This window comes from Saimiri boliviensis, chromosome 4, assembly GCF_048565385.1.
Source record: "Saimiri boliviensis isolate mSaiBol1 chromosome 4, mSaiBol1.pri, whole genome shotgun sequence".
Classification (NCBI taxonomy): Eukaryota; Metazoa; Chordata; class Mammalia; order Primates; family Cebidae; genus Saimiri; species Saimiri boliviensis.
Window position 1 is genome coordinate 17,167,365 of NC_133452.1, and position 22,977 is coordinate 17,190,341.

The window sequence follows — 22,977 nt, forward strand, 5'->3', positions numbered from 1 at the left end:
ATAAATTTAGGTAAGTCTAGGTGTGGCCAAAGTAGTGACAACTCTTTTACTCCACCTTTTGAGTGAAAAATCACTGTTATGAATTAGAAATTGAGCTGATTGCACTGTTGCTTGAGACTTGAGAAAAGCTGGAGCTTTATAGGATTTAGGGGAAAATATATCAGGATATTGGAATGTGTTGGCTACTTCCTCAGGTTTTAGTTTTTGCAAGAAAGATAAAAATGTCAGTCCTAAGTGGTTTATCTAAAAGGAAAAAGAATGCAAATTTATTATGAGAGGTCCTGTCTGCCTATACCTGATCATCAATCTGGTTGCAAGAAATCCTACCCTATACATTGCTCAGGTATGAAAAAGTTCTTTAGAATGAGGGAAATTTTAATCAACCAGATTGTCCACTGAGGACATCAGTCTACTACAGAGCAATTTGCAGAAATGCAAAAAGAATTCTTTGCTCTATGCTAAAGTTAGTAAGAACACAGAGAGAGGAGTGGAAACAGCAAAAAAGTGGAGGGTGGCTCCTGGGAGAATCCAGGAACCTAATTTCCAATGCCCTTCCTTAAATACCTCTGTGTACTCTTCTAACTGATAGAACTGAACCAACATCCACTGAGTGGAAACTTGAGATCAAGGGTCAGAGAAGCTGAGCCTCTACTCTCTGGCCTTGCCCTGTGGCAGAGCTCAAGATACGTGGGGTTCAAGGAGATAAAAATAGGGTAAGTTATAAAGATAGAAGAAAGAGAAAAAGCAAGGTGCAATTTTATGGACCAATAAGATTTCTGGCTTTGGTTCCTAGAGAGTCTCCATAATAGTAATCAAACATAGGCTATTGGATCACTGGAAATAAGCATATACCCAGAAGCAAAAGTTCCTACTATTTTCACCACTCCTAAGCTGATGGGAAGATGAGGGAAGGGTCATGAGGGAGCCATCAGAATAATTTGCCTGAATTTCTGCTACATTTCCTGATACTTTCTGTTGTTGTTGTTGATTTTATTATTTTATTTTATTTTATTTTATGTTCCGGGATAAATGTGCAGGATGTCCAGGTTTGTTACATAGGTGAATATGTGTCATGGTGGTTTGCTGCACCTGTCAACCCATCACCTAGGTATTAAGCCCCACATGCATTAGCTATGTATCCTTATGTTCTCCCTGCCCAACCTCAACCCCGCCAACAGGCCCCTGTTGTATTGTTCCCCTCCCTGTGTCCGTGTGTTCTAACTGTTTGGCTCACATATATAAGTGAGAACATGGCAGTGTTTGTTTTTCAGTTCCTGTGTTAGTTTGCTAGCTAGTTTGCTGGCTAGTTAATGCCTTCGAGCTCCATCCATGTACGTGCAAAAACGTGATCTCATACTATAGCTGGATGGTATTCCATGGGGCATATATACCACGTTTTCTTTATCCAGTCTATCACTGATGGGTATTTAGGTTGATTCCACGTCTTTGCTATTGTGAATAGTGCTGCAATCAACATACATATTTTATCTTTAAAATAGAATGATTTATAATCCTTTGCATATATACCCAGTAATGGAATTGCTGTGTCAAATGGTATTTCTTTGAGGAATTGCAACACTTTTCCACAGTGGTTGAACTAATTTGCATTCCCACCAACAGTGTAAAAGAGATCCTATTTCTCCACAGGCTCACCACCATCTGTTGTTTTTTTGACTTTTTAATAATTGCCATTCTGATTGTTGTGAGATGGTATCTCATTGTGGTTTTGATTTGCATTTCTCTGATGATCAGAGATGTTGAGCTTTTTTGTATGTTTTCTGGCCACATAAATGTCTTTTTTTGAGAAGTGTCTGTTCATGTCCTTTGCCCATTTAGTAATTCTTTTTTTCTTGTAAATGTGTTTACGTTCCTTGTAGATTCTAGATATTAGACCTTTGTCAGATGGGTAGATTGCAAAAATTTTCTCACATTCTGTAGGCTGTCTGTTCACTGTGAAGATAGTTTCTTTTGCTGTGCATAAGCTCATTAATTTAATTATATCCCATTTGTCAATGTTTGCTTTTGTTGCAATTTGTTTTTGACATATTCGTCATGAAATACTTGCCTTGTGACTATGTCCTGAATGGTATTGCCTAGATTTTCTTCTAGGGTTTTTATAATTTTAGGTTTTACATTCAAGTCTTTAATCCATCTTGAGTTAATTTTTGTATAAAGTGTAAGGAAGGGGTCCAGTTTTCAATTTTCTGCAGCTGGCTGGCCAGTTCTTCCAGCACTATTTATTAAATAGGGAATATTTTTGTCATTGCTTGTTTTTTTTTTCAGGTTTGTTGAAGATCAGATGATTGTAGATGTGTGGTTTTACTTCTGAGATCTCTATTCTGTTCCACCAGTCCATGTATCTGTTTTGGTTACTATAGCCATGTTGTATAATTTGAAGTCAGGTAGTGTGATGCCTCTAGCTTTGTTCTTTTTGCTTGTGATTGTCTTGGCTATGTGGGCTGTTTTTTGGTTCCATGTGAAATTTAATTTTTTTTTTCTAATTCTTTGAAAAATGTCAATAGTAGTTTAGTGGGGATAGCATTGAATCTACAAATTACTTTGGGCAATATGGCCATTTTCACAATGTTGTTTCTTCCTATCTCTGGGCATAGAATATTTTCCATTCATTTGTGTCCTCTGATTTCCTTGAGCAGAGGTTTGTAGCTCTCCTTGAAGAGGTCCTTTATTTGCATCATTAGCTGTATTCCTAAGTATTTTATTCTATTCGTAGCAACTGTGAATGGGGGTTAATTTATGATTTGGCTCTTTGCCTTTCTATTGTTGGTGTACAGGAATGCTTGTGATTTTTGCACATTAATTTTGTATCCTGAGACTGTTGAAGTTGCTTATCACCTTTAGAAGCTTTTGGGCTGAGATGACGGGATTTTCTAGATATAGGATCATGTCATCTGCAAACGGAGATAGTTTGACTTCCTCTCATCTGATTGTCCTGGCCAGCACTTCTAATACTATGTTAAATAGGAGTGGTGAGAGAGGGCATCCTTGTCTTGTGCCAGTTTTCAAAGGGAATGCTTACAGCTTTTGCCCATTCAGTATATTGGCTGTGAGTTTGTCATAAATGGCTCTTATTATTTTGAGGCATGTTCCATCAATACCTAATTTATTGAGAGTTTTTGACATTAAGCGATGTTGAATTTTATCAAAGGCCTTTTCTGAATCTATTGAGATAATCATGTGGTCTTTGTCTTTAGTTCTCTTTACGTGATGAATTATGTTTATTAATTTGTGTATGTTGAATCAGCCTTGCATCCCAGGAATGAAGCTGACTTGATTGTGGTGAGTAAGCTTTTTGATATGCTACAGGATTCAGTTTGCCAGTACTTTATTGACAGTTTTTGCACTGATGTTCATCGGGAATATTGACCTGAAGTTTTCTTTTTCTTGTTGTATCTCTGCCAGGTTTTGATATCAGTACAATGCTGGACTCATAAAGTAAGTTAGGGAGGAGTCCCTTCTTTTCAATTGTTTGGGATAGTTTCAGAAGAAATGGTGCCAGCTCCTCTTTGTACTTATGGTAGAATTCAGCTGTAAATCCATCTAATCCTGGGCTTTTTTTTTTTTTTTGGTTGGTATGTTATTCATTGCTGCCTCAATTTCATAACTTGTTATTGGACTATTCAGGGATTCAAACTTCTTTCTGGTTCTGTCTTGGGAGGGTGTATGTGTCCAGGAATTTATCCATTTCTTCCAGATTTTCCAGTTTATTTAAATAAAGGTTTTCATAGTATTATCTGATGATTGTGTGTATTTCTGTGGAGTCAGTGGTGATACTCCCTTTATCATTTTTTTGTGTGTCTACTTGATTCTTTTCTTTTTTCTTCTTTATTAGTCTAGTTAATGGTCTATTTTATTATTATTATTTCTTTTCAAAAAACCAAATCCTGGATTTGCTGATTTTTTTTGAAGAGTTTTTTTGTGTCTCTATCTCCTTCAGTTCCTCTCTGCTCTTTATTATTTCTTGGCTTCTGCTAGCTTTGGGATTTGTTTGCTCTTGGCTCTCTAGCTCTTTTAGTTGTGATGTTAGGGTGTCACTTTGAGAACTTTCTAGCTTTTTGATGTGGACATTTTAGTGTTATCAATTTCCCTCTTAACACTGCTTTAGCTGCATCCCTGGGATTCTGGTATATTGTCTTTTTGTTCTCATTGATTTCTGCCTTAATTTCATTATTTACCCAGGAGTCATTCAGGAGCAGGTTGTTCAATTTCCATATAGTTGTGTGGTTTTGAGTGAGTTTCTTAATCTTGAGTTTGAATTTGTTTGTGAGTTGTTGCTCAAGAGACTGTTTGTTATGATTTCAATTCTTTTGCATTTGCTGATATTTCCTCATACTTTGGAATTAACTAGCCCTCATTTCTTCCAGCCACTGTGACCCTTTTATAATCCTTGGACAGGTCAATCATGCTTCCACTTAGAGTATTTTTGTTATGTTTTCCACTCTTTTGGGTTCTCTTGCTTCAGGTAACTGCTTGGCTCACTTCTTCTCTACCTCAAGTCTTTGCTTAAATTTCACCTTTGCAAAGCGGCCTTTTCTGACTATATTAATACTAAACCTTTGCCATTTCCCCTCGTATCATCTCTCTGTCCTCCACTTCCAACCTTCCTCTCCATGGTAAATCATGTTCTCCCTCTTCCTTATTACCAGCACTAATTACTTTCTACAGTATATAATTTACTTATTATTATGTTCTTTGTTGAATCTCAGCCTGCTTCCTCCAGAACATAATCTGCTGGGGTCTAGGATTTACATTTGTTTTGTTCCCTGATATATCCCAAGTATCTAGAATAAAGCCTAGACAATCATACACATTCAGTAAATATTTTTGGAATGAATTAAGACCATCATCAAATTGAAGTTTTAAGGGACTTGTTGCTAGGAAATACCAAAGTCTAAAAAGAGAACCTTGAGTGCTTATAATCAAAGGCAATCATCAGCCCTTTCAAGTATGCCAACAGGAAGAAAGGTCTTAAAACTGTGCAGCCCTGGGAAGGGAAACATCCCGCATTCCCCCGCCCCTGACTTCCCACCCCACCAACACCCATGCTCACTTCAGGTGTGTCAAGAAGGTCTTCAAAACTGGAACAACTTCAACCAACCAGATTGCCCCTGGTGGCTTCATTCTACTGTAGAAGAAGGAATCATTACTCTCTCCCACGGGGGTGAGTATCACAGACCACGCACCATTCTGTGGCCCTTCCTCTTCTCTATTTTTCAAAGGAAGCTCTTATTATTATGAGAATATTGTTACCTTTGACTGTGGTACTTTGAGTGTGTTAGCATGATCAGATTTCTCATTAATTGGGATCACTGACTACTTGTTGGGCCACAAGAAACCACAACTGGAACTTATCAAGAAGAATTCACAGCTCTCAGCGCTCTTAAACTCAGCACAGAACCCAGAAACTGGATATGAGTGTTGGTGTCTCCTTGAAAAGAGAATGGTTTATTATGTATTTTCAGTTGAGCATAGAATATTTGTATGAGACTATATATGTCATGTTTAGAATTAGATGTTTGCAAAAAAAGACAAAGTATGTGGACCTGGGCACTGATGACAATGGTTTGTAAGGAACAATAATTATTAGTTTAAATTTATAAAATGGAAACGTACAAATTACAATAGATTGCTGGCATGTTACAAAGTAACTAAGCTCAAGGAATCCAACATTCAGATCAGGAATGAATACAGGCAGTATTTCAGAATCCCCTCTACCTTATGCCAATTACATAGCCTTCTTTCTTCCCAGAGGGGACCAATCTCATAACCTCTAACATCATAGATTACTTCTGCTTGTGTTTGGCTTTAATAAATGGAATCATGCAGTTTGTGTTGTTTTAGTGTCTCGTTATTTTGAATAATATGTTTGTAAGATTATGTTTTATTTTTCCCCCAAATACCAGGAGTTTTTTTCATTTTCATGCTGTATAGTTTTCAATTACCATGCATACCGCAGTTTAACCATTCTACTGCTTATGCGCATTTGTTCTTTTTTTTTAGTTTGGGGTTACACTAGCATTCTTATATATACATTTTTTAATATGTGTACACATTTCCACTGGTTATCTAAGAGTGGGTGTGGATTTGCTAGGTCATAGGGTAAATATTTATGCATATATTCAGATTTAGTAAATGCTGATAAACACTTCTTAAAGGTGATTGTACCTATTTGCACTCCCACCAGCAGTCTGTGAGAATTTCATGTATTCTGCAATTATCGTTTGTTTTAATGCTAGCCACTCTAGTGAGGGTATAATGGCATTTATTGTAATTGTATTTGCATTTTCTTGCTGACAAATGAGAAGTGAGCATATTTTCATTGTTTGCTTTATTTCATTTTTGTTTTTTGACCATCTGTTCTCTTTTATCTGTTAAATTTTGTTTCTTATTGATTTACAAGAGTTCTTATATATTACAGCTACAAATAAACCTTTTGAAAATATATGAATTGCAGATATATATACCCAACCTATGGATTAATTTTTCACTTCCTTAATATTATCATTTGGTGAACAAAATTAATAAATTTTAATGAATCTTAATTTGTCTATTTTATTTTATGGCTTTTGCATTATTGTCTTTTCATTATGGGGTGTTTGCTAACCACAAGGTCATGGAGCTACTCTTCTACAGTATCTTTCAGAAGCTTTGTTGTATACTCTTTGTATTTAGCTCTATAGCAAATGTGGAACTGAGTTTTATAAAAGTACAATGTTAGGAGCCATGTTTCTATGTTTTTCTATTTTAATGTACATTTAAATAGAATTATTTATTGAAAAGACCATCATTTTCCTATTACTTTGCAGTGCCACCTTTGACGAAAATCAAGTGTTTATATATGTGCAGTTCTATTTTTAGACACTCTGTTTTGTTTCATGCTCTATTTTTGTAGCTTTGCACCAATCTTATACTATTTTAATATTGCCAGTTAATATTGCCAGTCAACTATCAATTTATTATAATACAACTCTTCTAACTTTGTTCTTTTTCCTTAAGAAAATTTTGGTTGTTTCCTAGACTTTTGCATTTTAATATATATTTTAAGATCATCTTGATGTATTCCATAAAAAATTCTTGCTAGGATTTTGTTTGACAATTTACTGAATCTATAAATAAATATGCAGAGAATCAATATGATAACATTATTGAGTTTTCCAATTCATGAACATAGTACATTCCTTAATTTTGATGTTTTAAATTTCTCTATCAATGTCTTATTTTTTTTTGTAGTGATCTTACATGACATTTTTAGATTTATTCCAATTATTCATAATTGTTTGATGCTATTATAAGTGATGTCTTTTAAATTTTACATTTCTATGTCGTGTTACATAGAAATCAAATTGACTTTTAAATTATTTTTACATTTTCATTTATTTTTATTTTTTATTTCCATAGGCTTTTAGAGAACAAGTGGTATTTGGTTATATGAGTAAGTTCTTTAGTGGTGATTTGTGAGATTTTGGTGCACCTATCACCTGAGCAGCATACAAATTGAACCCAATTTGTGTTTTTTTTTAATCCCTCGCTCCCTGTAATTAATTTTTATATAATAAATTTGTAAATAAAAATATTATTTATTAATTTACTTATTAAATTTATCTATTAATTATAATGTTTATGGATTCTTTTGGATTTTCTATGTTAATACTAATATCATTAACAAATAAAGACTGTTTCATTCTTTCCTTTCTAACCCTTATACATTTCATTATCATTATTCATGGAAATTCTATTCAGTAAGTTGCTATTAGTTGTATTTTATAATGTAGTGACAAACACTGGATTAGTGAATACTGAACCATTGCTCCAAGGAGACATACAGGGTTAAGTTGCTGTGTACCTCTGATCACAACTTTTAAAATTAATGTATCCATGTAAACTTGTTTAATATCTATTGTTGATTCATTAACCTTGAACTCATGACATTCGACACTATAACTGATGCCTGCATAAAGTTTATGTAGCACATATGTTTTCTACATAAGGCACATCACAGCCTTCTGACTTCGGAACAATAGACAGCACTTCAGCACTATGCTTGGGGGCTGTTTTAAACAATATAATGACCAATAAAAATACAACAATGTGGCACTAAATAGACCAAGGAAAGGACAGCTGTTTACAGTATGAGCACTGAAACGAAAAGGCAAAGCAAGGCCTGTTCATTCTCAGCTGGGAACGTGAGCATTGGTAAGTAAAATTTTGCACTGCGCTCCAAGTGCCTGCCAATGACTGCAAGAGTGCAGAACTGATTTTGAGTGACAAATTTTTGCCAGTAGGTGAGTTTGCAAAAACTGAATTCTTGTAGAATTTAGAATTCTTTTATCAAATTAAGGAACTTCTCCTTTATTAGCAGTTACCAGGGTTTTAAAAACTATTAATGTCTATTTTATTTAGTTATAATTAAGTGAAAACCTCTGCCATTTTCCTGGATGACAAGATAATTTTCTTAAGTCAATTAATTTACCAATTTAATGTAGTTCCAATTCCAAATCTAAGAAGTGTGTGTGCGTGTGTGTGTGTATTGTGCATGTGTGTTTGTGTGTGTACAAGGGGTGATGGGGAAGGAAACGAAAAAATCATCTTTCAAAAACTTATATATATCTTAAGAGTGCCCTACACTTTGGTTGAAAAATACAGAGTTACATTTTAGATAGATTAAAACATTGGCTTTTACTGTTATTGTCACACTTTTTAAGAATGTTTAGTGCTCATTGTTTTGTGTATACAGCTCCTCCTTCAGGCGTGGAGGATTATCACTCCAGCTGCTGGCTGTGCTGCTGGGAAGGAAAGAAGTAAGATTGGGCAGAGGGGGAACCCAAGAGCACTTTTGATAAAGTCCTGCTTGTTAATCTCCACTTCAGAGTTGGCTCCAACCTACCTTTAGGTACTTTTGATATACAGTGGGCAGGAGCCATGTATGTCCAGCATCCTGTACTGAGGACTGTTTTGTCCAGCAAAGAATAGTCTTGATTTCGTATAGTTTTTAAAAAATACACCATCAGACATTCATGTACTTAGAAAACTGTAATTTTCAGATCCTAAAACTGAGTTATTTAAAATATAAAAATGCAGAGTATATTTTGCAAGATTCTATTGTTTTACTAATTTTTATCAGCAATGCAACTACAATGTAAAAGGAAAGAAGTTTGTGTTGCATTTTGTTTGGAATTTTCCCAATTATTGTTCACTGTTGTGAAAACAAAGGCAGTAACATGAGTGTCATTCATGGTGCTCGTGTTAACACAACACATTGATAATACACTGCATATAAAGCTGTCTCACCCATGATGAGTCTATATTCAAGGACAAACATCTGACTGTCTTGTCATGTATTCAAATTCAAATATATTTGTATGTTCATAATAAAATATTGACTTACAGGGTATTTTATAATAAATTGTTTTTATTTTCTCTCCCTTATAATTAAGACTATGTATTGATTCTTTTGCAACCACAGGTGTATCAATTCAATAATTTTGTTAAATCTCCTATTCCAATTTCCCACAAATATCCTTTTTAGTTTACTTTTTAAAATTTTGGATCTAGAAGCCAATCAGATATCGGGTTCTGTTGTTATGTCTCTTTAGACTCTTTTATTCTAGAATGGCTCTTCCACAGTGACATTGATATTGTGCAGTGGTTTTGTGTATTGTATCACATGACATATGTCTATGATTAGGATTTCTCTGATTGTTTCTTCATTATCAGATTCTCTTTGAAACACTTTTTTGGCAAGAGTACTCATAGGTAAAATGGTGTTCTTACCAATGCGTTACATTGGGAAGCAAATAATATCAGCTTGTCTTATTACTGTTAAATTTAATCACTTGGTATTCTTCCATAAAAACATCTTTCAACACTGTGTAATTAGTTCATCATTTTTGGGGTAACACTTTTAAACAATGTGAATATTCTGTTTTACAAGAAAATTTTACATAACGGTTTTAGCATACATTGATGATTGTTGCCTGAATCAATTATTCCATTAGGAATAACAAAACAGTGACTTTCTAATTCTCAAATTTCTTCTGGATGTATTAGCTGTCATTCTGTCATTCTTTTGTCAAGAAGAGTGTACTTCCCTCCCTTTCCCTGCCTCTTTTGAATATCATCCTGAACTTTATTATTTATTTATTTGAGAGAGAGTTTTGCTCTTTTTGCCCAGGCTGGAGTGTAATGGCATGATCTGTGCTCACTGCAACCTCTGCCTCCTGGGTTCAAGAGATTCTCCTGCCTCAGCCTCCCAAGTAGCTTGGATTACAGGAGTATGCCACCATACCCAGATTATTTTGTATTTTTAGTAAAGATGGAGTTTATTCATGTTGGTCAGGCTGGTCTTGAACTCCTGACCTCAAGTGATCCAACTGTCTCGGTCTCCCAAAGTGCTGAGATTACAGGAGTGGGCCACTGTATGTAACCCAGAACTCTACTTATTTAAAAATTTAGTGCCCTATAATATATTGTTTGGTCATTATTTTTTACTCAAATTCACCTGCATTTTGCTAATGGTAAGCTTGGATCTTGTATCCATCAGTTTTGGGGCACTTTCTTACTTTGTGGCAAAACAAAGTCCTCTATTCTCTCATTGCACTTTTCTTCTTCTGACCGATGTGCTTACTGCTACTGTGAGTATCACTGCTTCTAGATTATATAGGAATCTATTTATAAATCTGTAATATATACCTATCTATCTGTCAGTCATCCATCCATCTAGTCTGAGAATGAGTTCAGACTGATATCCAGAATTTTCATTCAATATACAGAATTCTTCCTCTCCATTTTCATATCTTGTTTAACAATATCAGTGTACATACTCATTGGCTCTTTTCTGCAATACAAAAAATATTTTCAGAATTGCTCCACTGATGCCACAGCAGCAGCAAGCTAACCAAGTAAGGTTCACAATTTCTTGGTAGTCCTTTTTGTCTTTAGACTATATCCCACTTAGGAAATAATCAGGATATATCCCACTTATGGTATAATCAAGTTACTTGACTTAATATTTTTCCATATGATTATTTTATCAATTTGATATAGCTATGTAGGTTCTTTTTTTTCTGACTGCTGTCCTATTTTACTTTTTTCTGCAATTCTTGTGAATTTTGTTTTATTTTTGGACTGTGAAAACGGTAATATGTTCAAAAGTAAAGTTTATATAAACAGATGTGCTCAGAGAAATCTTATTCTCTTTTTGAGTTTTCTTCTCATTTCTCCTACCTTTTGTGGTAATCGATAACATTAGTTTAGAATATGTCCTCCCATCCTACCTTCCTAGATTTTTTCTGTACATACAGAAATGCTAATACTAATATGTCTCTCCTCTTCTCTTTTTAAAATAAAACTTGCATACTTTTTTTGCTTTTATCATTTAACAAGTATGTTGAAAATCATGCCATATCAAAAATTACAGACCTAACTACTCTTTCAGTTGTAGAGTATTTCATTGTGTGAATGTAATGTAGTTTATTCAACTCTTCTCCTATTTATGAGCAATGACATTGTTTCTAGTATTTGCTGTTAGACACAGTGCCACAGTGAAGCCCCTAATTTGTATATTTTTGTATTGTTGGAGATATATGTTTAGCATTAATTTCCCAAAAAATGAAATTGCGACAGAGAAAGGTAAATGGATATGTTGTTTTGTGAGTTATTACTAAATTCTATTTCATGTAGATTTCATCATTTTGGATGTGTATATGCAATACTGTGTGATAGAACCAGTAATGTTACCATAGAACCTCTTTCCCATAGTCTTGTTGACAGTGTGTAATAAATATTTGAGAATATGATAGACACCATACATGATGTCTGTGTATTTTTGTTTCACTTGTGTTGAACATCTTTTCATGTGTTTAAGTGAGGTTGAACATTTTTTCATAAGTTTAAGTATCATTTATTTATATGTCTCTGTGTGTGCTTGAGGGAGAGGGGGAGAGAGAGAGAGAGAAAGAGAAAGAAAGAGAGAGAGAGAGAGAAAGAAAGAGAGAGAGAGAGAGAGAGTTGGGGCCTGAGGAGGCAGAGGAGTTATTTGTGCCCTTTGCCTATTTTCTTCATCTGGTTTTTATATTTTGCCTCATATTTTAAGAGTTATATATATATATATATATATATATATATATATATATATATATTTTTTTTTTTTGCCATGTACTTTTTAGTTTCAGTTTTGGCTCTCAAATTCTTCCAAGCCTTGTTTCACGAGAAAAATATGTAACATGACTAAAAGAGACATGGAATCAAGGCATATCATGTGGTTTATTTTTCCTTCCTTGCTACTTTTATGGAGTCTTCATCTTCAGATTTCAGCTGGTTCAGCAGTTTTTGTTCAATATGTCTGGAATGATGTCTATGCCTTAGAGGAGCATTTGAGAAATTTGCTCAGAGGATGCACCATATGGGTAAACGGCTGTAGAGAACTAAAGTAATTTTCATCATGTACTTAGTTAATTCACTCAAGTAGATACTTTATGAAGACTAAATTGTTTTATTGAATTTTTGTAGTAAACACAGCTGTATTCTACTATTACGTAATTTACCTTTTATTAAAGAAGTACCTTAAGAATATGATTGGGTCCTTTAAAACTATACAATGCATTGACAATTGTACTGCAAAGTATTAAGATAAAAATACATCCTTCATTGCCATCAGAACAAGGGGCTTTTCACTCCATGTTTTAGGTGTTGGTTTAATGAACCTGATTTATTTTCCTCTGTCATCCCTTTGACAATTTTTATGTATGTCATTATTTCACCTAAGTACTTTAATATATTCTTTTCAGTGCTCTTTTCATTTGCCAGCTATTTATCAAAATATAAATAAATGCTATTAAAAACTCAATTAACTTATTAGATGTATAAGCTGGAATTTGTGGATTTATTCTTACATTCTTAAATTTGTGAGAGCATAAGCATGTATAGACCAGTTGATTTACACAGATTGCAAAATATTCAGAAGCAAGGTGAACTTATAAAGGTTATTTAAAACTTTGCTTTTAAATGTATACATTTATATTTGTTTACAGAAAGTTATCCTCAGTATAGACATTTTGGTAAAACAGGAAAAGATTTTTTAAAACCTGCCTAGTTCCAACATAGTTAAATATACAGGGTGTGGTCATTTTAGCATGGTTTCCGATCTATTAGTCTATACATAATTTTTTAAACACATGTATCCAGCTTTGTGTATGTCCATTTGTAATACTACATAATATTTTATTTCACCATATGTAAAATAATTTACATAACATTTTAATAATATTGCATTTTTCTGTATTTTAAAATGAATTTCTGTTTAATTGAATGTACTATTTTCATTTGACTCTTTAAACATTTGTAGAAATAGCTATAGAAGAGTTTGTTATTTAGTTTTAATTAATTTATATTTAAATTTAGAATCTGAAGCAATGTAAATAACATTTTTATATTAAACACAACTCTGTTTTGGGTAGGACAATAGTTTATTTAATTGTTATGCCACATGAAATATTATTATATCACAATGTATGTGAGGTGAGGGTGGATGGTGGCATGGACTTCATTTCTAGATAAACGCATCATGCATCCAGTCAATATCACTGAACTGACTCAATTCCAAATATGTTTTCTAAGCACTGATAAAAACAGTGTAATGTGTTCAGGTTGTTAAGACAGACAGCCAAAGTCACAATAACTAATTGTAAGATACTATGTTGAGGATATCAATTATACTTTAATTAATTATAATCAAATTATTTTTCTATTTAAAAAATAAGTATGGACATATATTTTTAGGCTTAAAATGAAGGCATGCTGCTGATTTCAAATCTAGAGTTGCAGAAGCTAGCACTGTGCCTGGAGGACGGAAAGGGGGAGAAAGAATGAGAGAAATTGGAAGAAGATATTTCCCAACAATGAATGGCAATTGTGATTTATTGTGGCAGAGCAACACCTAAAAAGCTTTCAAAGTTGTTGTGAAAAAAGTTTTTATGATAATAAAGTGGATAATACTTACACATATTTTCAGGAAATACACAGTGAATTTCATAACAAGTTTCCTCTTAATAGTTACAAGTCAAAAAGGAATCAACAAAATCAGTTGCCAAAAATAAGGATGAATGGTCCAATCACAACAACAAAATGTTAAAGTAAATACTGTTTAAGAACATCTGAGCTTGTAGCTAGGGCCAATTTGGCTTACATATTTGTATAAAAAGGAAAGCCATTTTTAGATAAAGTGTAAAAAGAGTCAGTATGTCAAATGTGGAAATTCTGTTTTTAAATCTTGAAGAAAAGCCTTAAAAATATTTTATAAACAGTGAAACATCTACAGTTAATTCACCAGACAGTTGCTTCATAATACAAGACCTTTCTAACAATATCAAAGATCTACTGAATCCAAATTGGAAAAATCGAAAGCACTTTCACTTTAGTTGAGTCTTGCAATAGAAGAGATGCTGTTCAATTAGCAATGTGGGTGCCTCTTGTCTTAAAGAATTTACTTCCAAAGACATGAAGAAGTGTTGCTTCACAACTGCATGGCATAGATATTTTTGAATCTTTCATATCTCCAAAGAAGAATTTAAGCTAATTATGAAATTAATGTCTACTGTGATGACAGTGTCTAGTATATTGGAATTTTAAAATGAAAATGTTTATTTCTTTATTCTTTCATTCTGTGCTATGATACACACGTGTGCAGTTTTTTTCAAACAGACTCTTCAAAATATTTAATGAATATGCTTGTTCATTGTATACGGTGTATGCTAAGAATCACTGCAAGTTTGAAGGACTTTTGAAAGAAACCTGAGACTAAGACTCTAATGATTTTAAGTTCTTTTACCAAAACTCGTGCATTGAGTCACGGAAGACTTTTAAAAAATGTCTTGTGCTGCTAATTCCAATTTAAGATTTTCTTGAAATGAATAAATGTTTACCATATGTTTAATAATTAAAGACAAAAAAATGACAATGTGGTTTATATTCTGTCACCGATATCACATTACATATAAATAAAATAAATTTGAAGCTCCAATAGAAAGAAAAAGCATATTTGTGATTAGGTAGACATCATGAGAACTTATGTTGAAATAAAATCTTTTTATACTTCTAAACAATAATAAAGATTATTACAAATATTTAGAAATCAGTATTCAGAAGATTTCTATTGTAATTAACAGTGTTATATAAATTGGCTGCACAAACTCCAAGAAAAATGTGAAGTATGCTTCATTGATATTGATTAAGAGTTGATTTTTAATTTACACAGTAGACTTTGAATTCAATGTTAACAATAACAGGTTGACTTAAGAGTTAGTGAATTTACTTAACTTGAGCTATAGTTTTAAATGTATATGATTTTGCTTCAAAGTCTAAACAATTCTTTCTAAAAAATGAACCAGTTTGTCAATACAAATATGAATATTAAATGAAAATAATTTTTTGGTACTCAAACTATTGGAAAGTTTTAAACGTATTTGGAACAACTTGAGTATGTGAATCTACTTTTCAGTTGTAAATTGTAAGTAATCTAAGTGCAAATCAAGGTATTTCTGATGAAAATATTGTGTCTGAATTGAGTTGTCCTTTAAGTGTAAAATATACACTATATTTCAGGCTGGGTGCAGTGGCTCACACCTGTAATCTTAGCACTTTGGGAGGCTGAGGAGGGTGAATCACTTGAACTCAGAAGTTTGAGACCAGCCTGGCCAATATGGTGAAACCCCATCTGAACTGAAAATACAAAAATTAACCAGATGTGGTGTTGGGCATCTGTAATCCTGGTTACTTGGGAGGCTGAACCCGGAAGGGTGGAGGTAGCAATGAGTCAGGATCAGGCCTCTGCACTCCAGCCTGGGTGACAGAGGATGACTCCATGTAAAAAAGAAAAAAAAAAATCTATCTACCTGCCTATCTATCTAGATATACATAGTGAATTTCAAAGATAAAAAAGATAAAGTATATCATAATAAATGTTTTATATTATTCAAATGTTGCAATGGTAAGATTTTGAATGTATTTGATTAAATATACTATATAAAATTAATTTCACTTGTTACCTTTTACCTTCTTAATATAGCTACTAGAAAATTTTCAGTTACTTTGTGCCTCTGATGTTTCTGTTGGACAACACCACTATAGAAAACTCATATTTTGACATTGTATTAACTTCTTTAATATTGTTTAACTTTTCAAGGTGCCTAACTCATGTTCTTTATCAGAATAAATTCTACTTGAGATCAAGAATTATGTTCTTCTTTTCTCACTTAGGCAACTATTGTTGAGAGCTTAGACAGAAGACAGAAAGGTACATTTAAGACCCATTTCTTGCACTCAAAGAACTCATAGTCTATTGGGAAAAGATGTGTAAATAAGTAATCAAGATATAAAGACATAAGAGCTTATAGATGTAGGTTCAAAGCACCACTGCTCTAGAAAAGAAAGACTAAAGTATCCACTGTAGCATTCTAAGCAAGCAGACTGCTGTGTCATTACTTAAAGGGCTTTGAGGCTAGTGTAGCGAACGGAATTTAAACACTTGATAATACAACGGAGTCAGAGTAGCAGAAGAATGCTAATGGGAAATAGTCAGAAAACAACTGAAGGTGAAGTAAGAACTCTGAATGAAAATGAATTAAATTACGTCCAATGTGTTTGGATGGAAGTCTTGGTTTCATGTGATGTTCATGCTGGGAATAAAGGAATGTACTTTTATGTGACAGCACAACTCAGCTTTGTTACACAGTTTGGAAGTAACCAAAGATAGTAAAGTGAAAATATTTATCTTATCATGTCTGCCAGTTTTAAAGATACTCTTTACCTTGAGTGGTGTTTGAAGCAAGACCATCTCCATAAACAGAAACGCAAGCAGTTTTCTGAAGCGCTAACAGGACTAAGGACTCTTATTGCTTCTGCTTTGGCGCCCTCGAGTGGTCATTTGAAATGAGTGATTCAAGGCATTGCATAAAGATAACGTGTTGCACTTATCTGCAGTTATGCACCATCCTTGCATTAATTGGCTTTTCCCAACCATGTTACTAATAGATGGCCCCATCGAAAATGAAGGCGTTGTTAAATTATTTCAGAGATTTTTGCTTTCCAAGTAAGGGGGAGAAATCACCGTTTTGTAAGTGGATGTTTATTTTAGGCAATACAAGGTCTAGACACAATGTAAAGTACTGGCCCCTCGGTGTTGATAGAAAGACAGAAACAAATCAACCGTCTTTTGAAAATTCTCTACAGATATTTCTATACTGTAAGAGAGGAATTGGAACCTTCCAATGTCCAGAGTGTCCCTTAGATGATAAGGTTTACTGATGAGAGAAAGGGCCACCTTCGAGATCTTTAGTTAGTTCTTTAAATGTCCTCTGGGCTATAGAGATGAGCATCATGAGTCACTGATGGAGGCTGTCCAATAGCCAAGCTAAAACATGCTCCTTCTAGTCACTGCACCAAGAATGGGCCTATTATGACACATACCAGTATATTATGTGACCCAATAAAAAGTCTCCATTATTAAAGCTCATAGTAAATGGATATACTCCAATACAAGAAAGGAATTCAACAGTCATTCTTCTAGGAGCAATCAAGCTCCCATAAAGATTTCTAACTGATTTCAAGGAAAGTTTTTATGCCGTATTTTTAATTTTTGACAAAGCATAAATGATGACACTTTCATGTAATGAGTAAAACTTTGCATTTATTGTCATACCTATCTTATGAAAGAGCACTTAATAGTTTATTTTGTTAACTTTGACACAATTCCTGTAAGGTAGGGCTATTGTAATTTCTTCTGTAGATTCCTTGATTCTGCAATTTAATAGGAGAGGAGAGTCAGGACTTAGAAATAAAAATAAAGAGTTAGTAGTTAATATTTGGCAGGACAAACAATTCTAAGTAATCAACTGGGAATTAACAGATGCAGAATCTTAGCACATTAAAAATAAAAGTTCTAGAAGACTGTCTATAGAGCCAGGTGATATTTTATCTATCATCTGATATGTTTTCTGTGTTCTAAATCATAACATTAAGCTATAAAAAAGTCTTCTTATTGAAGACGACAAAGGAGAAAGAAGGAACAATGACATGCTAGGATTCTGCTATCCGATAGTTCTGATAAGCACTTTTCATAATATTAATGTACTTTTGTTACTGTGAGATGAATCTAATACTGATTTTTGAAGTGAGAGATTTCTTTATTGTGGAATTAAGAGTTCAGCATAAAGATTTTCCCCATGGAAAGAAACTCTTGATTGCACTTGAATTGAGGTTTTTAAAAATTATTATTGTGGTTGAAAGGCCTTTCAAGTAAGCAGACCTCATGTAAGCATATTGGATTAGAATGAAATTGTAATACCAAGTATCCGAAGTTTATTATTAAGAATATTAATAATATAGCCGGGCACGGTGGCTCAAGCCTGTAATCCCAGCACTTTGGGAGGCCGAGGCGGGTGGATCACGAGGTCAAGAGATCGAGACCATCCTGGTCAACATGGTGAAACCTCGTCTCTACTAAAAATACGAAAAATTAGCTGGGCATCGTGGCACGTGCCTGTAATCCCAGCTACTAAGGAGGCTGAGGCAGGAGAATTGCCTGAATCCAGGAGGCAGAGGTAGCGGTGAGCCAAGATCGCGCCATTGCACTCCAGCCTGGGTAACAAGAGCGAAACTCCGTCTCAAAAATAATAATAATAATAATAATAATTTTATAATTGTTATTAATAAAATTCTTAGTATTAATAATATTCTGTATTGAACTCACATTTATCAAATGTCTATAATGTATAACTACCAATCCCATATAATCTCTTGGAATACAAATCAACTAGGAATGAGATGTCCTGGAGGCATATATATACACACATCTCAAACAATAATCTTGTCCTCTGTGAGCACCTTGTGTCTTACTAGTAAAGTAGGTAGGAAAGATCTGTTTTCTTTAATGTTTAGAGTTTGTGATGTAAAAATAAAATAATGCATGTAAAAGGCATTTTTGAAATTCTAGAATTCTACTTTCTAGTTGTAATTCAATTCTTTCGTTGTATTTTACTAGACCAGCCAAACCAGCAAATTCAGACGATGGTATCTGTTTGATTATAATATTTTTCCTTGGAACAATAAACAACTAATCATTTATTGGTCTATAGCAGAGGGAAAACAGATGATCAAGTTGATAATCTCTGGTTAGCTCACACTGTTATTTAAGGAAAGACCTTTTGTCTTAGCGCATTTTACCCTCTCTGGAGCAAATATTTGTGTCTTAAAAAAAAATTGTACAAATTTGTGGGGTACTTGTGAAATGTTGTTACATGTATATAAGTCGTAGTGATCAAGTCAAAGTACAATGCGTTCTTGTTAACTATAGCCACCGTACTCGGCAATCAAACACTGCATTTAATCCTTCTATTTAACTATGTTCCCACCTTTAAGCCACTTCTTTTCTTCCTCCTCCTCACTTTTCCCAGTCTCTGTTATCTTTCCACTGTCTATCTCCATGTAATCAAATTTATTAGCTCCCACCTATAGATGAGAACATGTGATATTTGTCTTTTTGTGCATGGATTATTTCACTTAAGATAATGACCTCTAGTTCCATCCATGTTGCTGCAAATGACATGATTTCACTCTTTTTTTTATGGCCATATAGTATCCATTGTGTATATATACCACATTTTCTTTATCCATTCATCCATTGATGGATGCTGAGGTTGATTTCATATCTCTGCTGTTGTGAATAATACTACAATAAACATGCAAGTGCAGGTATCCCTTTCCTGTATGTTTTTCTTTTTGCTTGTGTAGATACCAAGTAGTGGGGTTGCTGGATCAAATGGTAATTCTAGTTTTATATTTTGAGAAATCCCCATATTGTTTTCCATAGAGGATGTAGTGGTTTACATTCCTACCAACAGTGTGTAAGAGTTTCCTTTTCTCCACATCATCACCAGCATCTATTATATTGTCTTTTTTATAATAACCATTTTGACTAGATAAAAGGATTATCACATTGTGGTTTTGATTTGCATTTTTGTTATGATTAGTAATGTTGAGTATTTTTCACACACCTGTGGACCATTTGTGTGGCTTCTTTTGAGCAAAGTCTATTCATGTCTTGTTTACTTTTTAATGGGATTGCTTAGTTGTTATTCAGTTGTTTGAGTTCCTCGTATGTTCTGGATATCAGTTCCTGTTGGATGAATAGTCTCCAAATAGTTTCTGCTATTCAGCAGGTTATCTCTTCACTCTTGGTGACTTATTTTGCTCTGCAGAATCTTTTCAGTTTAATTAAGTTGTATTGGCGACTTTTGTTTTTATTGCCTGTGCTCTTGAGGTCTTAGTCAGAAAATCTTTGCCTAGACCAAGGTCCAGGAGGATTTTCCGTAGGTTTTTATTGTTTTTTGTTTATTAAGTATTTTTATGGTTTTGGATCTTACATTCAAGTCTGTAATGTGTTTTGAGTTGATTTTTAAAATTTTACTTTAGGTTCTGGGGTACATGTGCAGATCATACGGGATTGCAGCATAGGTACATACATGGTGAGATGGTTTACTGACTTTATCCCCCATCACCTATATCTGATATTTCTCCACTCATTATCCCTCCTCACCCTCCCTACCCCGCACTGTTCCTCCCCTACCCCCCTGAACTGACCACAGTATGTGATGATCCCCTCTCTGTGCCCACGCATTCTAATTGTTCAACACCTACCTATGAGTGATAACATGTGGTGTTTGGTTTTCTATTCTTGTGTCAGTTTGCTGAGAATGATGGTTTCCAGATTTATCCATGTCCCTATGGAGGACATGAACTCATTGTTTTTTATGGTTGTGTAGTATTTCATGGTGTATATGTGCCACAACATCTATGTTGGCCTCACAGATGTCTTCTTTTGTAGAGTGTCTGTTCATATCCTTCACATATTTTTGAATGGGTTTGTTTGTTTGTTTGTTTGTTTTCTTGTAAATCTGTTTAAGTTCTTTGTGGATTCTGGATATTAGCCCTTTGTCAGATGGGTAAATTGCAAAAAATTTTTCCCATTCTGTTGGTTGCTGGTTCTCTCTAATGATTGTTTCTTTTGCTGTACAGAAGCTCTGGAGTTTAATTAGATCCCATTTGTCTATTTTGGCTTTTGTTGCCATTGCTTTTGGTGTTTTAACCATGAAGTCCTTGCTTATGCCTGTGTCCTGAATGGTTTTGCCTAGGTTTTCTTCTTGGGTTTTTATGGTGTTAGGTCTTATGTTTAGATCTTTAATCCGTCTGGAGTTAATTTTAGCATAAGGTGTCAGGAAGGGATCCAGTTTCAGCTTTCTGCACAGTGCTAGCCAGTTTTCCCAAAACCATTTATTAAACAGGAATCCTTTCCTCATTGCTTGTTTTTCTTAGGTTTGTTAAAGATCAGATGATTGTAGCTGTGTGGTGTTACTACTGTGTCCTCTGACAAAATTCAATAACCCTTTATGCTAAAAACCCTCACTAAACTAGGTATTGATGGAATGTGTCACAAAATAATAAAAGCTATTTACGACAAACCTTCAGTCAATATCATACTGAACAGGCAAAAACTAGAAGCATTCTCTTTGAAATCTGGCACAAGACAAGGATACCCTCTCTCACCCTCCTATGCAATATAGTATTGGAAGTTCTAGTCAGAGCAATTAGGCAAGAAAAGGAAATAAAGGGTATTCAATTAGGAAAAGAGGAAGCCAAATTGTCTCTGTTTGCAGATGACATGATTGTATATTTAGAAGACCCGATTGTCTCAGCCCCAAATCTCCTGAAACTGATAAGCAACTTCAACAAAGTCTCAGGATACAAAATCAATGTGCAGAAATCACAGGCATTTCTATAAACCAATAACAGATGAAGAGAGAGCCAAATCAAAAGTGAACTCCCATTCACAATTGCTACAAAGAGAATAAAATACTTAGGAATACAACTAACAAAGGATGTAAAGGAACTCTTCAAGAAGAACTACAAACCACTGCTCATTGAAATAAGAGAGGACACGAACAGATGGAAAAACACTCCATGCTCATGGTTGGGAAGAATCAACATCGTGAAAATCACCATACTGCCAAAAGAAATTTATAGAGTCAATGCTATCCCCATCAAGCTACCAATGAGCTTCTTCACAGAACTGGAAAAAAACACTTCAAACTTCATATGGAACCAAAAGAAAGCCCACATAGCCAAAACAATCCTAAGCAAAAAGAATAAAACTGGAAGTGTCAGGCTGCCTGACTTCAAACTATCCTACAAGGCCACAGTAATCAAAACAGCATGGTACTGGTACCAAAACAGAGACATAGACCAATGGAACAGAACAGAGTTGATTTTCATATATGTTAAGGAACTTGGGTCCAGTTTCATTCTTCTTCATGTGGCTATCCAATTTTCCCAGCACCATTTATTGAAGAGGGTGTTTTTCCACAATGTAAGTTCTTGTTGGCTTTGTTGAGAATCACTTGGCTATAAATGTGTTTCTTTAATTCTGGGTTTCTATTCTGTTCATTGGTGTATGTGTCTATTTTTATACTAATACCATGCTGTTTTGGTTACTATAGCCTTATAATATCTTATGAAGTCAGATTATGTGATGCCTCTGGATTTGCTCTGACTTGTTTTTGAACTCCCCTGGGTCTAGCTGAGTATCTGGCACAAAGTAGGTGCTTAATAAATCACTTTAAGTTTGTTAGTATATTAGCAAACTCTTAGCAGGTGAAATAAATTCTTAACAATAAACCAAATTTCTAGTAAGGGTTAAATTGACTATAATAGTAGTTACAACAGAACAATTAATTGGTATTATATGCAAGTTACTAGAGAGACAAAGCCCAATAGTAAAGTTACTGGCAATACATACACCTGGAGAAGGATAGCCCACCATCGATAATGCAATGCAGAACTCCACTGAGATGAGACTGTGTAGTAGAAACCAAGATAAAGGCACTCTGAAAATGAATTCATATATAAACCTAC

General features: G+C 34.2%; 1 long non-coding RNA gene across 1 annotated transcript in view; it reads left to right on the forward strand.

Moving 5' to 3' along the window:
- Positions 1–22,977, forward strand: part of LOC141584122 (uncharacterized) — a 70,253-nt gene that overhangs the window by 18,732 nt on the left and 28,544 nt on the right. Inside the window, exon 2 of the long non-coding RNA XR_012517072.1 lies at positions 8,127–8,211. This is a non-coding gene — a long non-coding RNA (uncharacterized LOC141584122). The remainder of the gene's footprint in view (positions 1–8,126; positions 8,212–22,977) is intronic.